Source organism: Lemur catta, chromosome 22, assembly GCF_020740605.2.
Source record: "Lemur catta isolate mLemCat1 chromosome 22, mLemCat1.pri, whole genome shotgun sequence".
Taxonomy (NCBI): domain Eukaryota; kingdom Metazoa; phylum Chordata; class Mammalia; order Primates; family Lemuridae; genus Lemur; species Lemur catta.
Window position 1 is genome coordinate 17,934,151 of NC_059149.1, and position 22,287 is coordinate 17,956,437.

Consider the following 22,287-nt stretch of genomic DNA (forward strand, 5'->3'; position numbering starts at 1 on the left):
TCCAGGGGGAATTTATTGAAACGACTGAGTGTTCAACATTATGGCAAGAAGATTTGCAACATAGGCTAATACACTATTGGTATGGTTTTTGGAAGCTGTGCATGACAATGGATTATAGTAAATGAAGTAGAAATTAAAAAACTGTTTTGACAAAGCATGAACAGATTGAAAGTCTCGAAAAGGTAGGATTGTTAGAATGGAGATATGTGTGTGTGTGTGTGTGTGTGTGTGTGTGTGTGTGAGATTGGAGGATTCTCCTGCTACCCCCAAGTGCCATGAGCAGCAGTCCCCCAAACCTTTTTGGCACCGGGGACTGGCTTCTTGGAAGACAATACTTCCACGGAAGCTCAATATCAGTCATTACTGTCACCCAGCTCCCCACCCCACCTCCACAGGTATCCCATTGTCCCATCCCAGGTGGTCTCCCAGCTCATGCCTTCCACTTTGATGCATCTGTATCTACCATGCTTGAGGTCCCAAAATTCTAGATGAAGCCAAGGGCCTCTGTGTCTAGGATGAAGCTTCTAGGTATATCAATACCAGCCTCTGAAATCTTGACAAATATTTTGGATGCTTTTGGAGAATAAGGAACAAATTTCCCACTTCTTTTAGCATCCACACAGGGAAATCTCCTTAATTTCCAAGCCTATCCTAAAGCCATTTCTATCTTAATCTCTTCAGTGAATTTAGGTTTTGCAAAAGATAAGCTCTTTTAGCCCTGCAAAAAAATGCCCAAGGCAAAGAATATGCAAAGGTACTAGCTTCTTACTGGAAGAAGGGATAGGAAGCAGATGAAACATAAATCATACTAATAAAAAATACAACTTATTCTATAGACAAAATAGGCTATTCAAACAGGTAAATGCTGATTGAGGAATTATGAAATGTTATGGAATAGGGGTCTTTTCCCCAGACTTGGGAAGATCAGGGGACTCTCATGGAGGGACTAATGTCTACATCAAAACCTGGGAGGTGAATAAGAGTTAGCCAGGGAAAGGAGATTGGAGGTGGAATGTTTGTGTGAAGGCTCTGAGGAGAGATAACAAGCATGTTTGGAACACTAGAATGAATTCAGTGAGACTACAGATCATAAATGGGTTTAAGAAAGAATTGAGTGTTGAGCTGGGGAGGTGTACATAGGCTAGATGGATGCAAAAGCTTGTAAGACAAAGGAAAGAGTCTGGTTTATATTCTGTAAGCAACAGAAAGTTATTAAAATGTATTAAGCTTGGAAAAGACCCATAATTTCACTTGAAAAAGACCATTTGAGTTTCAGTGTAGACAAATGGGGGTGGAGGGCAGCCCTGGTGGCTAGTGAGCTATGCTAGAATCAGAAGGACCCTTTATAATACTCTTGCAGTAATCCTCAGGAGAAACGATGATAGCGTGACTTTGAGAAGTGGCAGAAGAAATAGAGAAAAGGGGCTATGTTTCAAAGATATGAGGTTATGCAAGCTATTAGATGTGACAATATTGAATTTCATGGAATCTAAAACTCTACTGATTTAAAACCATCATTTGCGACAACATGGATGAACCTAGAGGGCATTATGTTACATGAAATAGGCCAAGCACAGAGAGACAAATATTGTATGATCTCACTTACATGTGGAATTTAGAAAAGTCAAACTCATAGAAGTGGAGAGTAGAATGTGGTCACCAGGGGATGGGGGTGGGGGGTGTGAGTGGGGAAAAGGAGACATTGGTCAATGGGTACAAAGTTTCAATTAGATGTGAGAAATAGATTCTGGCATTCTATTGCACAGCACAGTGACTATAGTTAATAATAATGTATATTTCAAAATAGCTAAAAGAAAATATTTTAAATGTTCTCACCACAAAGAAATGATAAATATTTGAAATGATGGATATGGCATTTAGCCTGATTCGATCATTCCACAATGTATATATGTATCGATACATCACATTGGACCCCATAAATATATACAATTATTATTTATCAATTAAAATAAAATAAAATTTTAAAAATATATCATTTTATACAACACTAGGGAAGAAAAGCTTGCCAGTTAATAAACTATGACATACCATTGTTAGAGGCATCACAATTTCAGAAGTGCAAAACCTGGAGAGGGGTGTACATTGTGGAATTGGTGAAATATGGTAGATTGGATGTAGGAAGAGAGGAAGGAGTCAAATATGATTGGGCAATTTAGTAAAAGATGAGTGAGGGTCAAGATAGGGAAGGAGAGGCATGGGAAATAATTATCTCAATTTTGAGTATGTTGCATTTGGAGTGTCTGCCACATCCAAGTGGAAAGGTCTAGTAGTCAATTTGTTTTGTGGGTCTGGAGCCTAAATAGGGGGTCTCAACTGGAGATGAAAATATGGGAAATTTTCAGAAAATGTACGATAAACGAAACTAATATAAGGGATGTGAAAGTGGTCAACAATGTCAAATAAGTACTAAACAGTTAAAGTAAATAAAAACTCATTTAAAATGGATTTCAAAAAGACATGGTGGGCACTGATTTTAGAGTCTGGAGAACAGTTATATCCTCAGTAGGGAAGGCAAGAGGGGTGAGCCCCTGAGAAACTAAGGGATCAGCAGATGAACAAGTTTACTGGAGAGAACAATATTGTGAGGAAGTAAAAAGATGAATGAAGAGAAGAAGGTTAGAAGCAAATTTTACCTAATTTGCAAATTACCAAGGTAGAACCTATTGAATGTGGCAACTGCCATACTTTAGGACCTTGATTCTTTTTTCAATAAAAGTTCTGCTGCATGTACTTCTTCAATTTTATAATTCACTTACGTACATTGTGTAGTCATAAGGGAATAGAAATTCTTACCAATGAAATCTTGTTAATATATATGGTATGGATTGAATTGTGTCCCTCCAACATTTATATGTTGACAATCCAACCTCTAGGACTTCAGAATGTGACTATATTTGGAGACACAGTCTTTAAAGAGGGAATTAGGCTAAATGAGGTCTTCGGGATGGGTTCCTAATCTAATATGACTGGTGTCCTTCTAAGAAGAGGAAGAGACACCAGCGGTGCACTTGCACAGAAAAAAGTGCCGTGTGAGGACACAGTGGGAAACAGCCACCTGCAATCCAAGGAGAAAAACCTCTGGAGAAATCAAACTTGTCAACACTTTGATCTTGGACTTCCAGCCTCCAGAACAGTGAGAAAATAAATTTCTACTGTTTAAGCCTCCCTATCTGTGGTGTTTTGTTAAGGCAGCTCTAGCAAACTAATACAACATAATAGGGGAGCAATTGTACTGAACAGAGATAAAGGAAGGATTGAAGGATTAAAGGAGAGAGAGAAGATGGAAGGCAGAGAGGGTAGGAGGGAGGGAAGGAAGGAGGAAAATCCATGCTGTTAAATTTTCCATTCATAAATCACAGTAATGGTCAATTTCACTAGCTCTTTCTCCTTAAGTTAGAATTTAATATTTAATTAAAACTTGACTTTCAAATGCTCTGAGTTTCTTTTAAATAGCTTTTATTAATATTTTAAAGTCTGATGTTTAAGCCAAGGAAATTCTAACTAGAATTATTCTAATTAGAACATCCAAAACTATTCAGCTTATTACTTGGGATACTTAAGTTAGATATTGCCAGACATAACTTTTGGCATAACACTTGGGTTGCTTTTCAAAGTATCAAAAGATAGCAATATATTTTTATGGTTTTATTGATATGAACTTTTCTTGCCCTGGCATTCCTATAACTATACTACCATGGACCTCAATGGACAATTAAGTAGTCATGAATTTTAGGTTTTGGGTTTTACTGACTCAGCACTTCCATTTAGTGTACCCTATTAACTCAAAACCAGTTTCTGCCTTCCTTTCCCAAGTTTCAAGTCAATACATTTCTACAAATGTAAACAGCAAGTTGAGAAAATTGATTTGAGACCTTTAAGAATTTGGTCCATCTGGGCACTGTGGCTTCTAGCACTTTGGAAGGCTGAGGAAGGAGGATCACTTGAGGCCAGGGGTTCGAGTCCAGCTGGGCAACATAGTGAGACACCATCTCTACAAAAACATTTTTTAAAGAATTTAGCCAAGCGTGGTGGCATGTGCCTGTAGTCCTAGCTACTCAGGAGGCTGAGGTGGGAAGATCACTTGAGCCCCGAAGTTTAAGGTTGTAGTGAGCTATGATGACACCACAGCACTCTAACCTAGGCAACAGAGAGAGGTTCTGTCAAAAAAAAAAAAAAGAGAGAGAGAGAGAAAGAAAGAAAGAAAAGAAAGGAAAGGAAGGAAAGAAGGAAGGTAGAAAGGAATAAAAAGAAAGAAAGAAAAGAAAGAAAGGAAGAAAGGAAAGGAGAATTTGGTTCTAAATGTAGAGGCATTCGTTTTTGTATGTGACACACTTATAATTTATAATTATGTTATAAGCACATTGGTTTTAAATGCATACATTGCTGATCAGCTTTTCAGTTGCACAGAATTCTTCATGAAAGAATATTTCCCTAACAGAATAAATATGAGGCATTTGCACTTAGGTATCTCTCAAATCTGAAATTTATGCCATCTTCACTTCAAATTTCCATAATATGTGGTTACAAATGGAATTCTATTTTGACTATTTGTGTTGATGTTAATCCTCTTCTTGAGAACAGCAACCATTTTGGAAAGATATATGTGAATATAAAATAGACAGCATTTTTGTTTTGTATGCAGATATCTACAGAAAAAAATTGTTAAAGACCTTTGTTTCCTCCTCAACTACACTGTTGAAAATTTTAACAAAAGTATTTATTTTACAGGCTTTTCAGCTTAAACTTATGCTCCTGCCTTAGTGTGTGCATACCAGAATACACTGAAAGGACACTATCAACATTCAGAATGGGCCCTATCACAGCATAGTTCTCCAAGTAGCCTTGGATTGAACCATTTCTCTTTTTTTCTCCCTTGTAGTTCTCAAGAATAACTGTAAGAGATTTGTTAAAGGATATAAAATTACAGCTAGATAGGAGGAATAAGTTCTAGTGTTCTATACCACTGTAGGATGACTATAGTTAGCAATAATATATAGTTTCAGATAACTAGAAGGAGAATATTGAATGTTCTCAATACAAAGAAATGATAAATATTAGAGATGATGAATATGCAAATTACCATGATCTGATCACTATATATTACATGTATGGAAACAATACTATGTACCCTGTGAATATGTACAATTATTATTTGTTAATTTTAAAATTTTGAAAAAACAAAACAAATGACTAAACAAAAGGAATAACTATAGAATGTGCCAGGAATGGAACATCCTGAGATAAGGAGGGAATGGCAGGAACAGCCCACGCTTTGTTCCAGTCCCTCCTAGAAACAGGAAGTCCTTCAACGTGTTAGCCTAATATGTCATGTTGTTCCCCAGGTATAAAACCCAGGCCCACCTGCTATCCAAGGTCCTTAAGAAGCCATGCAAGTGGACAATTCACAGATGAGACTCCATCTGTCCCAGACAGCTTTGCTGAGTTTTGGGGGACTGGCTTATTATAAATCTTCAGCTTCTGTTGTCCCTTGCTGCATAGCTGTAAGTAATAAATCCACTTGATGGAACTTGCTGTGTGTGGGTACTCTGTCTCACTGGACTCAGATGAGTTGGTCACCAGTGCACAGTGACACAGTGAATCTGCTTTGTACATTTCTTGTTTCTGGGGTTGGGAATAATTCAAAGGCATCTGGGTAATAAAAAGTTTGAAATAACAAACTCATCAGATCAAACCTAATGAGGGGAGGATTTTAAAAAGATATCAGAAGCTTAGAAACTCTAGCCTTTCTGGAGAAAAGATGGGGTATCATATTTATGTAACAGCTATCACAAATGATTCTAAGCTGGTAGAAAAGTCAGGTAAAAAGAAACGTGTGAGGGTAAATGGGTCTTGCTTCAATCTGACCCTCTTTGGATCACTTTTACTTTGGTCTGGGTTCTATTTATCTTCAGAAAACTGAAGAAGTGTGCAAGTGGTGGAACACCTAAAGCAAATGTAGAACAAAGATATTCAGAAAACAATAGGGAAACCCGTTTGGCTTCTTGGAAAGTTATTAAAATTAAGGTGGTATCTTATTCTGACTCCTCTGAAAGCAAAGCCTAAGACATAAGCTTGCTTTAGGGAATTTGTTTGGGAAGTGATTTCAGGGAGCATTGGTAAGGGTCAAGGGGTATAAAACAGGGAAGAATGTGTCATCAAGTTGGCCACAACTTTTGGGACTGATGCTGAGAAATTTTTTGAGGAGACTTAAGAATTACATCTCAGAGGTAATGAAAGGGAAAAGCATTGATTTATTAGTTTCCACACCCCATGGACAAAATTGACCCCAAAGGCATTCATTGCCCCGCTCTTCTGGGTAAAACATGCATGAGTGCTGTGCCATTATCATAAGCATTCCAAGCTGTGACATCAAAGAAGCCCCATGGAGGTGTCTTATTATACCTGTGTGAACCGATGTAATACTGGTCCCCATGACAGTGGTTGACATCAGACCTGGGGCTAAGGGGATTTGATGGGTTGCACGAGAGTTTGTTCCTTTCGTTTCTCAGACCCACTTGTGCCTGCTGTTAAGTCCCACCCCTCAAGTGGTGGCCAGCCACAATACCTGAGAGGGCTTGAGATTATTAACAACAGATTGTCTTGCCTTGCTGGACCCAAAGCCATATCTGATACTCATCATCTCCTCCCTCCGTCATCCACTATCTCCCTCACCCTAGGCCAATTCAGCTGATCTAGGACTCTTGCCTGTTGCATTGGTCAGACCCTCATCTCCTAGTGGTCTGTTTCCATGGTAGTTAATTTTATGTGTTGACTGGGCCACGTGGTGCCAAGACATTTGATCAAACATTATGCTCAGTGTTTCTGTTAATATGAGGGTGTTTGTGTATGAGATTAACATTTAAATGGGTAGACTGAGTAAAACTGATGGCTCTCCCTACTATGGGCAGACCTTATCCAATCCCTGAAGGCCTAAATAGAACAAAAGATTAACCCTCTTTTGAATAAGAGGGAATTCCTCCTGTCTGACTGCCTTTCCAGTTGGGACATTGATTTTTTTTATTACTGCCTTTGGACTTGAACTGAAACATCAGCTCTCCTGGTTCTCAGGCCTTCAGACTCAGCCTAGAACTAAACCATCAGCTCTTATGGTCTCTAGATTGCTGACTGAAAATATTGGGGCTTGTTAACCTCCATAATCCTGTGAGCTGATTTCTTAATTGGCTCACATGAACAAATAATAAATTAATTTCCCCCTATATATATGATATATATAAATACACACTTGTGTATAGATATATGCATCATATTATTTCTATTTCTCTGGAAAATTCTAATACAGCATCCTTAGTCACCTTGCCCTTGTTGAATCATGGTTGTGGAATTGGCCATTCACAGTGACCTCTGGGCACAGAAGCATGCATTCTAGACCCCTGTCTTATGCTTCTCATACCTCCTCTCCTCCTCCTTTATTCCAATGCCTAGCTGTATAATGAGTGATTTCCTTCTTCAATCTTCCCAAGAGGTTGTTTAGCCTCTGCTTAGTAAGTTGCAGTGACAAGGATCTCATGACCCTGTAAGATAGCCTAACTATCTTCCAAAATCTCTGTTAGAAATTACCTCCTTACAATATTCCAAAATCTGTTTTTCTATAACTTTGACCTATATAACTACTTTGGATTTATCTGGGACAATATAAAATAAGTCTATTCCTTCTTCATCATGATAACTCTTAAAAAATTTGAGAACAGAAACCATGCCTTCCCTTCAATATAAACACACCTCACCTTTCCTCATATGCCATTATGGTTCTCGGTCCTCTCATCTCTCCATGTGCTTTCCTTTAACACAGGTCAATGTGTCTGTGACCCTTTTAAGAAGTGTTACCCTGAAGCAAGCACAGGACTCAGTTGTAGACTGACCAGGGCAGAATGAAGAATGACTGTTCCTGTGTCTAAGAATTTTGTACCACTTTGATCAACTTATTCCATGACTCACCTATTTGTACCCTCTGACAATTCCCCTTCCTGCATATAAGCATCCTCAATCTCACTGTATTTCTGTCCTCCACAGACACAAATTTACCTAGGAGTATTTTGGTCCTCCTGGTCAGTTCTAATATTGTAAACTCTGGCCACCTGGCTGAGACATCACCTCCCAAATGCCTAGCAGTGGTTTGAGGAGATAAAATATCAGTTAATATGAATTTTAATACTTGCAGCACATTTCAACTGTCTCTCGCATAAGTATGCAAGACTCCATCTTCAAGTAAAAAAAACTAGCTTTGATTCCACTGGCTGGACATTTTTACAGAGGCTTTGAGCCTTTAGAAATATTTACTTCCCCCCAATATCACCAACCCAATGAAGAGATGCTGAAATGACTCTATTTCTCCCAACTCCAGTATCACAGACAAGCCCGCTTGGCCAATAAATTTTTCTCTCAGAATGTATATGGCTTGCAATAAGTGCCATGTTATCAGTGCCGTTTGGTTATGATTTGACTGAACTGAACTGTTTAATTTTGCCTGAAAGGAATGGTAAGTGTTCTGCCAATTGCATTTTAAGGGAGTTTCAATTGGACTTCATCCCAGCCAATCAAAAGTCTAATACTTCTTAAGTTACAAGTAAGAGCAGAACACCTTCCCCTTTGAAAAATATGTCCAGTTATGGTCAGCACACTTTGTGTACTGCCCCCCAAAGTGAGAAGTACAAATTTTTTTAGATATCTGGAAAAAAAGAAGAAAATATGTAGCAACTTGTTTTGTTTCATAAACTTTTTTTATTTTAGAACAGTTTTAGATCTACAGAAAAATTGCATAGATTATACAGAGAGTTCCCATAAACCCAACACCCAGGCTCTCCCATTATTAACATTTACATGAGTATGGTACATTTGTCACAATCAATATTCATACATTATCATTAACTAAGATCCAGACTTTATTTGGATTTCACTAGTTTTTTTCCTGATGTCCTTTCTCTATTCCAAGAACTCTTTTGGGACACCATTTAGTCATCATCTTTTCTTAGTTCCTCTTAGCTATAGCACTTTCTCAGACATTTTATGTTTTTTATGACCTTGATGGTTTTGAGTAGTACAGTTTTGAGTAGTACAATCTGTCAATTGAGATCTATTCGATGTTTTTTTCTAATAATTAAGCAGGGCTCATGAGTTTGGGGGAGGCAGCTCACAGAGATAAATTGCCATTCTCATCACAACATGTCAAGGATGTACTATACAAATGACATCGCTGTTGATGTTACTTGATCATGTGGTTGAGGGAGTGTTTATGTGTAACATTTAACGAGTGAGGAGTTGCATTCCACCTTCTTGAGAGTGGCATATCTCCATAGATTATTTGTAATTCTTCTGCATGGAATATTTGTCTACTATCCCCCACTTATTTATTTGATTATGAATTTATATCAGTTTAGATCCTGGATATTTATTTTATATTATGGCTTGTAATCCAATACAACTTTATTTTTTTGTTGTTGTTTGAATTGTTTCAGCTTTGGCCACTGGGAGCTCTTTCAGTTGACTCCTTCGTCCCTTAGAATTACTCTCATCATTTTGTGTGTCTGGTTTACATACGTGCGTGTGTTTGGTTTTGGTTTTATTTTTTATCACTTCCTTGCTTTCTGGCACTATAAAATACTTCAGGGTCATCTTGTATATTTCCTGCTTCAGTCCTGGAATCAGCCATTTCTCCAAGGAGCCCCAGTTCCTTTTATTGGGGAATCCTAGTAGAGACCAAGATCGTTGTGTTGGGTGTGCTCATTGCTACTGAGGTGTCATTCCTCAAGGCTCTCTCAGCAGACAGACCAAGGAAATGTGTGTATATAAACCCATGTATACATACATACATATTAATATTCATTTACATAACCATCTATATAAATACAGGTACTATATTAAGTAATATAGTTTTAATTAATGAAATATATAACTTATTAGGTCAAACTATTACATAACCATCTATATAAATACATAGTATATTAAGTAATATAGTTTTAATTAATGAAATACAACTTATTAGGTCAAACGGTGTCAACACATACATACACCTACTATTTGCTCCTTCTCCCTAGAGGTACTCTCCTAATGTTTGTAATGATTGTTTCTTATTAGCTTTATCTATAATGTAAGCTCTAACACCTAAATGTGCATTACAAAAAGGTTTTGCTTCCATGTAACTAGAATCACAATGCATGTAGTGTAGTATTTTGTGTCTTGTGAGATTCATCATATGTTACAGGTAGCTCTAGTTCATTCATTTTCATTGTGCATAATAATTTATAGTAGGAATGAGCAACAATTTATCCATTTCACTGTTTATTGATATTTGGTAATATTATTTTGAATAAAGAATAAAGGGGCAGTATAATTACATTTTGACTGATCTTCAGGTCTGTTGGTCTCATAAAGCTTCAAATGCATTTCTATTTTAAAAGAACCAAGGTTAGGACTACTTCTGATTTAAACAATGTCTTAAAACACATAATCACCAAGAAGCCCTCTGATTATAATTTGACCTCTCAAGTAATTTTGCCTACAGGGAGAGAATTATATGATCCAACACAAGTATTCTAGTTCATGTAGCAATTGGACTACTCATTGTGAATAAAACAAATTGGCATTATGTTTTCATGTATCTGTCTCAGGGGTTTGGTTAATGAATCCATCTCAAAGAGATGGATCACTTTTTGGTGTGTTGATAAAATCAGGTAATGAATTCTAACTCATGAGGCCTCTTGAGACGTGAGCAGGCAGTCAGTCTTCCACAGACTGCACATACTGCTTTCTTTCCACAGTGAACACCATCAAACAAGAGCCTGATTCTCCTATTTGAACTTGTACAGTATCTAACTCCTATGCCCCCAAACATGGGAAAATTGAATAAGGCTTTTCAACAAAAATCCTTCCAGAGGTTTATTGATATTTCTTATTTATAAGAATTTTTATAATATTCTATCTTTCAAATCATCGGTTTTTTCATAATTCACTCATTCTTTTTTACGTGTCCTATTTATATACTATTGACTGTAACAGCATTTTTTTAAGAGCAGAAAAATTCAAAATACAGCATTTTAAGAAAAACTACATTAAAGATTTTAAAGAAAAAAATAAGTAACTATTTCTAAAAGTGCTGTATGTGTTTAAAATACCTTCAGGAGGTTGCATTTAATTCAGAGAAAAGTAGGTCAAACCTTCTAAAATCAATTTCTAATCAAATAGCTGCTCTGTACTCTTATAATATTTATTTTATAGCTCTTTCATTAATGTCATTCTGTATTTCTCTCCCAAACAAAATTACATGACTTTTATGTTAACCACCATATTTTTCATATTTCTTGCATGGATTTCTTCTGTTGGAACAAAAGGAAAAACAATGCACCCTTAAAAAAAACCTTAAAGGAGGCTTTAATTTTAATCTTCGCTAAATGCACTTTGATTATTTTTATAACAAACTCTGGAAAGTTAAAGAATAAAAATCTATTTCTTTAATTCCCCCTTCTCATATTAGACTCTTCAAATGCATGAATCTACAGATGTAAACAAACCTTTATGACCTCTATCAGATAAGTTCAATGTACTTAAAGTATTTATTCAGTTTCTGTGATAATTTTCCAGCCTCGTTAGAAAGCATACAAATGAAGGCTGGAAAATGGGACAACTTGGCTTGAGTACAGCTGTCATTCGCTGTATATCGCCATCTGCTGGGAAGCTTGGGCACTGCAATTATGTACAGGACCACAAGCAAACAGCTTAGTTTAGGTTGAAGGAAAAAAAAAAGCAAAGATTAAATTAATTCGAAAATACTAAATTTATTAAATGAATCCTATAATTGTTATACTTTATGTTAAATTATTAAATATAATTTTTAAAGAATTCTATTTCAATGGTCATATTAGGAGGAAAAATTATTATTGTACTTTTTATGAAAGCAGATACCATTCTTTACTTTGCTTACTTTTCAGTCACCAGAAGGGGGCGCCTAGCATAGCCTTCAGGAAATAATACAATATTCAAAAAGTATTTATTGAACGATTGAATGAATGGCAACCACTATACCCAAGAAGACATTTATTGACATATTTCTTATGGCATAAAATTATTTCTGTAAAGTACATTTGAGTGGAAAACGTTGGCTAATTGAAAGCATTGTTAATTTCTGTTATTATAGTGGTCCATAGATTCATTTTGAAGCAAATCCATATAAAATGATTTTCTTCTGGTAAAGAAATTCAATGGGATTTCATAAATATTTGAACAGTATGAAATGCTTTGAAATGATTGAAATATTTTTATGAAATAAAAATGATGCAAATTTGTGAAATTAGATGATTAATTATAGTATCACAGTGTCAATTTAAGTATATCCAATTTAAGTTTACTGCTGGTAAACAGTAGGCAGTTAATAATGCTTATAATCTGCAGTTAATGAAAGGATATCACAAAATACTTTAAGAAATAAAGACTGCCATTAATATGGTGAAATAATAAGCATGCTTTGGGATATAGAATACTGTTCTTTTTCTAGAAATGTATCACTTCTCATATTGATATGATAAATGAAGATTGAGACTTAGTTCGATCAAGGTGATACAATCAGGGAAACTTGAGACTCAGGCCCAAATCTGGTATAATCCTCCCTCCTCCCCCCCATCTCTGCATCCCACATACCACAGCACCCAGTCACACCTCTCTCTACCCAGTGGTTTTAGCCTGCATGAAATTCCACAAATTCAACCTCTTAGGTCAATATTTCTTTTTGTATTTCTAGCTTCTCTCCTGAGAAAGCAAGTACGTGCTAGAAATAACTAGTAAACTTTAGAATGAGTGTTGTATAGGCAAGTTTTATAGCAATAAGTCACAATGAACTTTCTTATTTTAGAAATAGAGAACTTCATCTCCTTTTCTACACATTACATTGTAATATTGCAATGGCCTAGAAGAGCCAACTGATTTACTGCTCAATTAAAACAACCAGTTGTTATGGACTGAATTGTGTTCCCCCAAAATTCGTATGTTGAAGCCCTAACTCCTAGCACCTCAGAATGTGACTGTATTTGGAGGTAGGGTCTTTAAATTGAAGTCTTAAGGGTGAGGCTATAATCCAATATAACTGGTGTCCTTAAAAAACAGAAAGAGACAGTGTGATTTTTGCACAGAGGAAGGCCATGTGAGGACACAGCCAGAAGGTGGCTGTGTGCAAGCAGAAGAGAGAGACCTTAGGACAAACCAAACCAACACCCAACATGAAAGTGCTAACACCTTGATCTTGGACTTCCAGCCTCCAGAACTACGAGAAAATAAATTTGCTTAAGCCCTCCCTCCCAGTTTATAGTATTTGTTATGGAATCCCTAGGAAATTTATACAAGCAGGGAGCTAATAATTTCAGCGGAATCTTTGGCTTTGTGTTATGCAAGTGATGCAAAGTGTGTGCATACCTATGTGTGTGTGTGTGTGTAAGAGCATGGAGGCATGTGGCATTCATTGGTTGGCTGGTTGGTTGGTTGTTTTACTTCTGTTGAATCTCTAGAAAGATACTGATATGATTAGTATTCATTTCCATGGTTTACATGTCCTTCATTTACTAAAAATCTTAGAATAACTCACATTAATTTTATTACAGCTTGCTATAAATGAAACCCTTTAAGATTCAGCAATTTTTTTTCTAAAACTGTCATCAACTGTGAGGTATATGATGGTCTCATAAAATGAGCCTACTAATGATTTGTTGGTCTGTTTCTTGGCAAATGAATGGCTTTCTGGAGTGTCAAATGATTAGGTGGAAGAAAAATAAGGCTTTATTAAAATGCAATGCAAGCTGAATCTATATTATGGAAAGTGTGCATTTATAAATTTTTAGGTTTTTTAGAACCTCCAGACCAAGTTCTGCCAACTTGTGTCGTGCTACCAAAACCATCCTCTCCCTTTCAAGTGCAGTATTTGAAATGCTATGATCAAAGTTATATGTTTTAGTAATTTCCCCTACCTCTTCTTTTATGTCAGTATGCTTTTTGTGAGCTCCAGGTCTCTAGACCAAGGTAAAACTGTCTCTCTGAAAATCTAAGTCACCTCCCCCGTCCTAGCACATGCATAATATAATTCTGTGCAACCTGAAGGCACTCAATGAACACTGGAAGAATTAACATGATGAAAGTGGTTTGTAATTAAGCTGCAGTTACCCAGACAAGCCCTATGAATGTAGATAAAGTAAACTGAGAAAATTAAACAATTTTCAAATAAAATGATAAATAAAGAGTGGTAGGGAGCATAGAGTGGGAAGGAATCAAGTTTTCTAGGAAAAATAGAGTCTTGGGGCTTTCATCCCCTTCACTGAAGTAAGGGAATATCTCCTTAATTCCAGTGCATACACAAATCTTAAAACTGTAAACATTTATAATAGATTGATGGTTTTCTTTTAGTATCTTGATGCAAATTTGTTCATTCCTGTATTACAATTAGTGTGCAGGGCATGCATTGTAACTACTGTCATTGGATGGCAGGGAAATGTGATTAATATGATTCATCCACAGTGTCATGATATTCACCAAGGGGGGGATGGGAAATTACTTTTAGTTTAAACTTCAAGTAAATACTGGTCTTCCTGTCCAAATGGAGCTCTATAAAACCTCCTCTTTTGGGGGAAAAAAAAAAAACTAGAATGAACAGCAAACTATCATAATGTAGCTGACAAGGGATAAAGCAGCACTGAGTAGTCAGATTAGGAAAAAAATACAGAGTCAAACAAAAATAAAGCCGTTCTTAAGGGCAACAAGTAGAGTGGGCAGGAAGCATTTTTGCTGACTGTTACTGGAAGAAAATTAGTTGATTCGAACTCAGAACCCAGTTTTCATTGCATCCACCAGTGGTTGTTACATTCCCAGAATAAACCACAAAAGACTAGCTAGAGGGCCTTATTAATATTATAGTGTTAGAAGCCCAAATATCATTTAAATAGTGTTGCTCTGGCAAAATATTATGCAAACTCTAATGAGGTGCATCTCCTGTTGTGATGTCTTTTTATCTATGTGTCATCACTTCTCCGCCTTTTGGCTAAGATCAAGTGTAGTATCTATGTGTCTTTATAAATTGAGTGTTTTCAGATGAAGGAATACCTGCACTAGCTTCGCTGACTTGTCTTAGAACACAGTTTCTCTCACATACCTGTTAACAGCTGGCTTTTAATAGTATCCCATTGAGAGTTCTATGCTACTGTGGCTTTTATACTAACCACCCTACCAAGAAATAGTTACAAGTTCAGAAATGCCCTTGGTCAAGTGCTACATTGGCATTTCAACACAGCCAACCGTTATCTTTTCTTTTTTTTTTTTTTCCCCTGGGACAGACTGGAGTTGTCACGCTTCAGAAGCAAACCTCAGTGCATTGCGTTCTTTTGAAGTAGTCCTCTCCCTGCGATCTCTCTGATACATGTCTCTGAAGTCAGAGTCCGTTTCCCTTTTGATCTGCTAACACTGGTGAGAGCTGTAGAAGTCTTTCTCCAAGCTGCCCTTTATCTTATTCAGAGGTTTACGATGAGTTCGTTCTGCTTGGCTGGTGTCAAATCAGTTATTTGTTCAGGCAGCATTTGAGAGCTTACTATCTGCTAAACACCACAATGAGACATGTACAAAGATTACACATTAGGAATTCAGAATTTAGGATTTCAAATTCAGAATTTAAAGACACATAGACAAGTGGAGGGAAAAGTGGTTAATTCTGCCCAAAGGACCAAGTCAGGCTTTATAGAGTGCATGATTTCTTACTCTGGGTCTTAAAGGATGAAAGAGACTTTTTTAAAGCTAATTCTGGCTTTTGAGCTAATGAGGAGGATAAAACGAGGTGAGGGAGAAACTGGTGTCCAAGAGAGAAACTGGTTTGTAGGACATCCATTGAAATAAGGCTCAGCTGTGAGGACAGATGTCAATAAACAGCAGCTGAAACACATGTGAAGTCCAGGGCTGGTGATGCCATTCTGTCCCTCAGAGTCCTCAGGGACTTCAGCTCCTTCTGTCCAGTTGCTTTGCTTCATATGGATGCCACTATCGAGGTCACCCCAAGGTCCAACCAATGTGGATCTTTCAGACCCAGGAATATGGTCACATTCCAGCCAGAAGATGGAGCAATTTTGATATATGCTTCCTGTTTTCCTGAACTCCTTTCTTCCAGTAATCACATCCTTCATTCCTCCTCAAACACCCACTCACACTCTGATGGTGACACTCAAGACCATGTCATTATAAATACCTGCAACCACCTCACAATCTCGGTTTCATCCCACTCTCTGCCCTCCACTGCCTAACTTCCCACATACTCTTTCTTATGCATCATCAATACTTCCATCCTCTAACCTTACCAGTTACCCCCCTTTCTTCAGGTCCACAGTAACCTCCTGACTCAGCTCAAGATCATCCTTTGCATATACAGGTTAAGTATCCCTTATCCAAAATGCTTGGGACCAGAAGTGTTTCAAATTTCAGATATTTTTCAGATTTTGGAATATTTGCAGATACAGAATGAAATACCTAGGGGATGGGACCCAAGTCGAAACACAACAATTTCTTTATGTTTCATGTACACCTTATACACATAGCCTGAAGGAAATTTTATATAATATTTTTAATAAGTCTATGCATGAAACAAATTTTTGACTGCCATCCAACACATGAGGTCAGGTGTGGAATTTTCCACTTGTGGTGTCTTGTGGATGTTCAAAAAGTTTTGGATTTTTGAGAATTTCAGATTTTGGGTTTTCAGACTAGGGATGCTCAACCTGTACTCCCAACTTGCTTACCTCTCTCTCAGTTTTTCACACTTCCTTTGCAAAACCACAACCTTGGTTAAATTCAACTTTCTGGCTTCTCCATGCCTGCGCTGACACAACTGAATGTAACAACCACATCGACTCTTCTCATTTTCAATATATAATACGTTGTGAGCAGGCCTTTGCAGAGCCCAGCAGCCATACTATAGTTCCCTATCTCATTTACCCTCCCAATCTCCTAGAGGCCTGTTTTATACCTTCTCCTGTGTCCTCACACCTCCAACACTTCCTCCTTCCATCCTCTCCCAGCTGACGACCTGTGACTCTCACTTATACGCACCTGCGCCCATACACTCTGCATTCCTGACTGTTCCATCTCTGTCTACTGCCTAGACTAAATAGACCCCATCACTCTCTTTCTGGTGAACAACTCTGCCCTCTCTCTCTCTCTCGTATGTCGTCAGTTTTTCCTTCTTTCCTGCTATATCCCCAAAAGTATTTTCTTGATCCCAATTTCCCCATGAGCTACTGGTCTTGTCTCTCTGTTGCTCTCTACAAAAATCTTACCTCTCCGCTGCTCCTTGGATGCAGTAGGCATGATTCTACAGTGTGTAGACATCGGCTTATTTTTCTGTTTGGAATCTTTTACCACCAGGTATCATCCTACCTGACACCCTCACCTCCTTCAAGGCTTTGTTTAATCAACCTCTCAATGAAGCCCACTCTCACTGTCCTGTTTCAGATTGTTATCAAAACTCATTCCTACTCTGCCGCCCTTGGCTCCTTGACCCGTTACAATGTGCAAAAATTTTTCCCTGGCATTTATCATCTTCTAAAATACATTAGAATTTACTCATATATTGTGATTATGTTTTATTGACTATCTGTCCTAGTTAAAATGCAGTTTTCAAAAGGACAGAGATTTTCTTTTTTTTTTTTTAATTGCATGTGCCTGAGATAGTGCCTGGAGTACATTTGAAATTCAATAAATATCTTTAAAAACATTGAGCTTACTTGCAATTTCCCAAGGCCTGGTGTTCAGATAGAAGAATGTGCTTATATCAAGCAGGACTCTTCATTTCAAGTGACAGAAGCCCAACTCCAACCAACTCAAGTAAGAATGGTTTGTTTATTTCTTCTACCATGGCTTCCTTTTGGTGTAGTTTGGGTTCCTGTTAGGAGATGGTCCAGAATTTGCACTAGTTTTGGCCTCAGTTGAATGCAGGTCCTCAAGATGGCCAATAAGACTTGATCCCTCACTGTTGACTCTGTTCTCTTTCCTTCCGGCTTCATTCACCAGGAAGATCTCTGCACTTGGGGGAGACGTGAGCACAAGCAGCTTTAGGTTGATACCAGAGATGATGGTGGCACTTCAAAAGCCCCTGTGGGACCATCTAGCTCAATTAATGGGCCAGTCACAGTCTAGCTGGGGGGTGGGAAAGGGCATTACTCTGCTTGGGCCTAGATCACAGCCCCTCCCTGAGCGCCTGGGTAAGAGTGAGTCCCAATCAGAGTAAACACACCATCATCCTGCTGACTGCACACAATGTCTCTAGAAAGGGCAAGAGGTGATTTCTTTAAAATGGAATGCTCCACTGACAACTTTATATCTACTGCAGAACTAAGGAAGACCTTAGAAATATTTACTTTTTTGTTTCTTTGTGTTTTGTTTGTTTTGTTTTGTTGACCTGAAAATCAACCCCTAGAAAATCTAACATGTTTTTCAAAAGTATCCTTATTTGAGTAATATCATTTTCAAATTGGCCACATGCCCCTTCAGAAATGTTTCCAAAAGTTTTTAAACCAAAAAATAAATAATATTTTTAAATGCACTTTCTTGCAGTTTCAGAAAAGGAAAAAAATAAAAAGCTAAAAGCTAAGTATAGACATATATTAAACAAAAGAAGTAGATTTTTTTCTTGGCAAAGTAAATTTACTTTAAAAAAATCTCTTCCAAATTTTTAGTAATAGCCTATTATTATAAAATGTAATTAGGTTTACATATGACTTAGTTTGATATCAAATCCCATATATTCTAGAGGTATATTTTACTTAGCTATGTCTCCTTGTCCACATGTGATATAGTTTGCATATTTGTTCCCTCCAAATTACATGTTGAAATTTGATCCCCAATATTGGAGGTTGGGCCTAATGTGAGGTGTTTGGGTCATGAGAGTGGATCCCTCACGAATGGCTTGGTGCTGTCCTTGTGGTAATTTATCAGTTCTTGCCCTATTAGTTACCATGAGAACTGATTGCTAAAAAGACCCTGGCACCTCCCTCACCTTGCTACCTTCCTCTCTTGCAATGTGATACCTGTACCCCTTCACCTTTTACCATGAGTGGAAGCTTCCTAAGGCCCTCACCAGAAGCAGATGGTGGCACCATGATTCTTCTACAGCCTGCAGAACTGTGAGCCAAATAAACCTCTTTTCTTTATAAATTACTCAGCCTCAGGTATTTCTTTTAGCAACACAAATGGACTAAGACAACATGTAAGTAGCTAAAATTTAGGTAAACATTAATAAATAATATAAAGTTTTGGAAGGCTCGAAACTTATAATTAGATTTAAAATTACTTCAAGGAAATGTGTCTGAACTTTAACAAGTTTTAAAAATTAATTATTGTTTATATATAATCATTATATGATATAGAGAGTACCATTATAATTTATTAAAATAGCATATAATCTAAAGAATTACAGTTTATCTTATTAGGAATCATTAATATGTATAAGAGAATGGTTTACAATTAGCATCATGTTTTTAGCATCCTCTGATCTACAAAAAAAAAATTAGAAGACATTAATTGCTTGTATATATGTGAACATTTTATCTCTAATTAATCAGGTTATTTATTTTAAAATACTTTTAAATTAGCTCTTTCTTAAAATATATAACCATTCTAATATAGTAAAGATCATAATTTACACTGTATAGGGTTATCCCACTAATTAATATTTTATCTATGTCACAAAATAATTATAATTTCAAAATAGTCTAAATGAGTTTCTGTGCCCTAAAGGCTAAATATAAATCATGATTTAATTTAAGCAATTTGATTATGGGAAAAAATCTAATATGTATATGTACCACATTCTATGTAACAAATACTCTCTCGGAAAGTTGCGTGTAAATTTAACTATGTTTGAGCTATATTTCAAAGATATTTAAGATTCAAATACTAACAATTGATATCTTTATGAAATGATTTTTTTGAAGTCTCTAATGTCTTAGTAAAATGAAGAAGTCTTAATTTCTTCTTTTAAATGTCTGAAGTTTCTTAAACACATGTGAAGTCATCTCCTCTTTAAATCATTGAGCACATAGACTGAAGCTGGATACACCAAGCTCAAAGAGAACAGACAGATTAATCCTGCCTGGGAGATGGGGTTGGCATTTGTATGTACAGGAGTGAAAGCAAGTAGCATGTGATATTGTCAGATTCTAAAAAAATTACCAATCCACCACAATCCTGAGTTTTTTAGGGAACTTGTCTAGCTGTCCCTAATATGTAATGAGTTGGATGACTATCTTGAGCATATTGATTTTTTGTAAAAATTAACTTTAGAGATAAGGCATAAGATGCCAGGTTGTACCCACATAATTTTTACTATATTCATCTCTTCAACAAAATATGTACTTATCCTCCACTTCTAACATAGAGATAATGTCATCTTAGGTACAATGAAAAAACATGAAAATTATTATGTTGCAAATTCTAAAACTTTTTTATTCAAATTAATGCATTTGATACAGATAATTCTTAAACTGTACACATAAGTGGTTCTGTTAAAACTTATATGTACTCCACATGATCTGTCTTAATATTTCTCCCATTTAAATTGAAACTGCTCTTGAGAAATTCTCAATTTGGATTGAACAGGAATGCTTGATATCTGCGATGATGTAAATTATAAGGGTTTTTTATTTTAAAATTCAATTAAATAATTAATTGTGAAATATAGGATTTACCATTAACACCTTCTCACTTTGAAGAGAGTATGTGAACATTTTTTAAAAGTGTGCTGAAATAAGGATCTTGTGATCAATTAAGTTACAAAACATAGGATTAGACAAAGACAAAGATGTTTCTTCACTAGAAACTTCAATAAGCTAGTACACAACGAAAAGCTCCAAAAGAGAGGTAAAGAAAATTTTGCAACTTTACTTGTTAAGAATTTCTTTTTTTATTTTTTGTTTTTGTTTTCATTTGTTTGAGAAATATTTGTTGACCTGTTTTTCTCAGAACAGGCTTGGGGGAAGGGACCATGTTCTACAATAACAACAATCCTCAATCTGGTCAGTAAATTTACATGTTAACACCAGCAAGGACAAAGGAGTCCAGAGAACACTATTGCCACCACCAGCCACATGTAGAATGTTTGCACACAGTGCTTGATTTTGATGCAGGGACAAATTACCTGTTCTTATAATTTGAAACCCTTGATCCTGCTCCGCTTTTGGAGTTTTTTTCCTTCACTTTTGTGGCCTATGGTACACAGTCAAGAGATATTTGTTTAATGAATAACTTTAGTTTGAGTCTCATTCAACCACTTGCTCTGTATGTGGCCTGGGACACTTTGTCTAATCTCTTTAAACCTCAGATTATTCATATGTAAAATGAAAGGCATAATAATACTGCTAGGTCTGCTAGCAGTTGCCGTAAACAAAATACCACAGATTGGGTGGCTTAAAGGACAGAAGTTTATTTTCTCACACATCTGGGGGCTAGAAGTCCAAGATGCAAGTGTCCACAGGCTGGTTTCATTGTGAGGCTTTTGGATGTTCCTTGGCTTTTAGATGGTCCTCGACTCCCTTTGTCTTCACATGGTCGTCTGTCAATCTGTGTGTTGTCTGTGTCCTAATCTCTTCTTCTTATAAGGACACGGTCATGTTAGATTAGGACCTATCCTATGACCTCATTTTACCTTAATTCCCTCTTTAAAAGCCCTACTTCCAAAGACAGCCACTTTCTGAGGTATTGGGGGTTAGAACTCCAAAATATTTAGATTTGGTAGGGCGCATAATTCAACCTGTGAAAGTTGCAAGATACTAGGATGAAGTTATTCTTGCCAGATTCGGACAAAATAGGGTCAGAAAGACACAAAGCAGGAGGGCTCATGCCTGCATGTCTGAGATAAGAGCAGTTTTCAAGGACTTTCTAAAACCCCCCAAGAAATCCTTTCATGTCCTCCATGCATCTCCTGCTTTACACAGCTTGCACATTTCACACCTGTACATCTATTACTATGACAAGGTTTCTCATTAGACATTCTTTAGAACTGCAGTAATTCAGAAAAGATGCTCTTGAAAGGACATTTGCCCAGTAATGGCACCTCGACCAATGAACTGATGCCAACTCTGGCTTTGAGTCCCCAAAACCAATAAACTCTGTTTCCAGGCAGCTTACATGAACTTCTTTTTTGCCAATAAAAGCATCCTCTTACCCTTCTCTTACTGGGTACACCTGTGGTTTGCCATAGTGCATTCCGGATTATAATCCAGAATAATCCTCTTTTCCTATTCC

At 36.8% G+C, this 22,287-nt stretch overlaps 1 pseudogene; it reads left to right on the forward strand.

Annotated features, from left to right (window-relative positions):
- The first annotated feature begins 15,029 nt into the window (after positions 1 to 15,029).
- LOC123626732 lies at positions 15,030 to 15,113 on the forward strand (annotated as a pseudogene).
- Positions 15,114 to 22,287: the final 7,174 nt, after the last annotated feature.